Below are 3,272 nucleotides of genomic sequence, written 5' to 3'. Positions count from 1 at the left end.
TGCTATTACTTCCTTATCCACTGAGAAGAAAAGGGATATTAGTTGATAATGTTTTTATAACATTCTATTGATTTACACAGTAATCTATTATAAAATAATGGAAATATATTTGATAGAGAATGACAAGGAACTATTAATTACTACACTATGATTACTACATACAGTGCCTACAAGTAGTATTCAACCCCCTGCCGATTTAGCAGGTTTGATAAGATGCAAATAAGTTAGAGCCTTCAAACTTCAAACAAGAGCAGGATTTATTAACAGATGCATAAATCTTACAAACCAAAAAGTTATGTTGCTCAGTTAAATTTTAATAAATTTTAAACATAAAAGTGTGGGTCAATTATTATTCAACCTCTAGGTTTAATATTTTGTGGAATAACCCTTGTTTGCAATTACAGCTAATAATCGTCTTTTATAAGACCTGATAAGGCCGGCACAGGTCTCTGGAGTTATCTTGTCCCACTCCTCCATGCAGATCTTCTCCATGTTATCTAGGTTCTTTGGGTGTCTCATGTGGACTTTAATCTTGAGCTCCTTCCACAAGTTTTCAATTGGGTTAAGGTCAGGAGACTGACTAGGCCACTGCAACACCTTGATTTTTTCCCTCTTGAACCAGGCCTTGGTTTTCTTGGCTGTGTGCTTTGGGTCGTTGTCTTGTTGGAAGATGAAATGATGACCCATCTTAAGATCCTTGATGGAGGAGCGGAGGTTCTTGGCCAAAATCTCCAGGTAGGCCGTGCTATCCATCTTCCCATGGATGCGGACCAGATGGCCAGGCCCCTTGGCTGAGAAGCAGCCCCACAGCATGATGCTGCCACCACCATGCTTGACTGTAGGGATGGTATTCTTGGGGTCGTATGCAGTGCCATCCAGTCTCCAAACGTCACGTGTGTGGTTGGCACCAAAGATCTCGATCTTGGTCTCATCAGACCAGAGAACCTTGAACCAGTCTGTCTCAGAGTCCTCCAAGTGATCATGAGCAAACTGTAGACGAGCCTTGACATGACGCTTTGAAAGTAAAGGTACCTTACGGGCTCGTCTGGAACGGAGAACATTGCGGTGGAGTACGTTACTTATGGTATTTACTGAAACCAATGTCCCCACTGCCATGAGATCTTCCCAGAGCTCCTTCCTTGTTGTCCTTGGGTTAGCCTTGACTCTTCGGACAAGCCTGGCCTCGGCACGGGAGGAAACTTTCAAAGGCTGTCCAGGCCGTGGAAGGCTAACAGTAGTTCCATAAGCCTTCCACTTCCGGATGATGCTCCCAACAATGGAGACAGGTAGGCCCAACTCCTTGGAAAGGGTTTTGTAGCCCTTGCCAGCCTTGTGACCCTCCACGATCTTGTCTCTGATGGCCTTGGAATGCTCCTTTGTCTTTCCCATGTTGACCATGTATGAGTGCTGTTCACAAATTTGGGGAGGGTCTTAAATAGTCAGAAAAGGCTGGAAAAAGAGATAATTAATCCAAACATGTGAAGCTCATTGTTCTTTGTGCCTGAACTACTTCTTAATACTTTAGGGGAACCAAACAGAATTCTGGTGGTTTGAGGGGTTGAATAATAAATAACCCTCTGAATAAACTTTTCACAATTAAAAAAAAAAAATTAAACAAAGAAATAACATTCTTTTTTGCTGCAGTGCATTTCACACTTCCAGGCTGATCTACAGTCCAAATGTCACAATGCCAAGTTAATTCCGAATGTGTAAACCTGATAAATCTGCAGGGGGTTGAATACTACTTGTAGGCACTGTATCTGTGTCATTGTGCAGTTTCCTTTTCTTCATCCTAGACCTATGCCTATACTATTGGAGCTGCCATATTGAAGGTGGAAGCCAAAGAGGCAGACAGGAGGCATACGTACCTGCATATAGTAGGTCAGACAAATGCACAGCTTGCAATGTGCTGCTGTTTAGAGGCAGTATTATTTATAATAACAAAAACTATTAGAGGAATATTATGTATATTTTTGTTTCCAATACACGTTCCATATCTCCTAGCTAGCTAAGACTAGGAATTCTAAAATTGCTAAACAGAAGTAAGGAATATCCTGAATGGAGTTGTGACATACATGGCCACCTGAAAGTAGGAAGAAAATGACTAGATATTTTTTTACCCCAAGAATAAAAGGCCACAACGTCCTATGTTAACTATGGTAATGCTAATTAATTCTACGCTGAACATACAATATGCCCAAACACAATGTAAACAGAGTCTTACCCTTGAAGCAATGGAAATTCTGTGGTTTTTTGCCAACATAAAAATGCTGTTCTACACTATAATCACTTTTCTATATGAGCCATGCGAGGTAAACCTTAACATACTTAGCTTGCAAACTACTCACGGTTATTTTAACTTATATATCACATATTTTTTTTATTATAGCAATATTAATTATCTATATTAGCTCCATAATAGTTAAAGTTAAAATATTGTTTATAAATAATCAATGACTATATACTAAATAATATTTTCTTGATGCCAGCCACACACTAAGATGTACAAAAAGTACTGAGAAATTAGTGTGTAAAGGATTCCTTTTACAAAATGCTTGGCACACTGGCCTAGATCTGTGGCTCTCATCCCTGTCCTCAAGTGAACCTCTTATGTTAGACTGTGAGAAAAGTTCCCTAATTTTTGTCTTTTGATGGGGTGTTTCAGAGCAGAATTTCCCAATAAGCTCTTGTGAGAGGCTGAAGAAGTTGCTACAGACTTCTTCTGCCGTAGCTGGATAGAAAGTACACAGCAACTGTAAGAGGAAAACAACACTAAGTGCTTCCCCTGTACAGTGGCGTAACAATCGTGGTTCCTGTGACCGCGAACAGGCCCAGAGGAGCACGGGGCCCACGGCCAGCTGGAAATGGCCAGGGCCCCAGAACATTATGACAGTGGTTGGGGAAAACCTTTTTTCCTGACCGCTATACTTATTGTTAATGGAAAGGGGCCCTTTTCATTAAATGTCAGCCCAGAGGAGGTGTATAAAAATAAAAAAAATACTTATACTCACCTGTCCTGGGCTGAGCATTCACTCTGGGGAAAATGTGGTAGATGCTAAATACTAGTGGGCTAAAGGACCTTTGATGACGTCTTGACCATGTGATCAGATTCTTGTGTGGGAGGAGCTATTCTGGATTGTACAGGACAGTGTGGTCTTACACAGGAAGAGGAAGCTGCAGGGAACAGAAACGGATGGAAGGTAAGGAGAAGAGAATGTGTGAGCAAATGGGGGGCATGGGGGTGCAGGCTGTGCGTGAGCAAGAGGAGGGAA

This window comes from Leptodactylus fuscus, chromosome 5 (genome assembly GCF_031893055.1).
Source record: "Leptodactylus fuscus isolate aLepFus1 chromosome 5, aLepFus1.hap2, whole genome shotgun sequence".
Lineage (NCBI taxonomy): Eukaryota > Metazoa > Chordata > Amphibia > Anura > Leptodactylidae > Leptodactylus > Leptodactylus fuscus.
The sequence above is the reverse complement of the archived record's forward strand: the minus strand, read 5'-3'. Positions refer to the sequence as shown.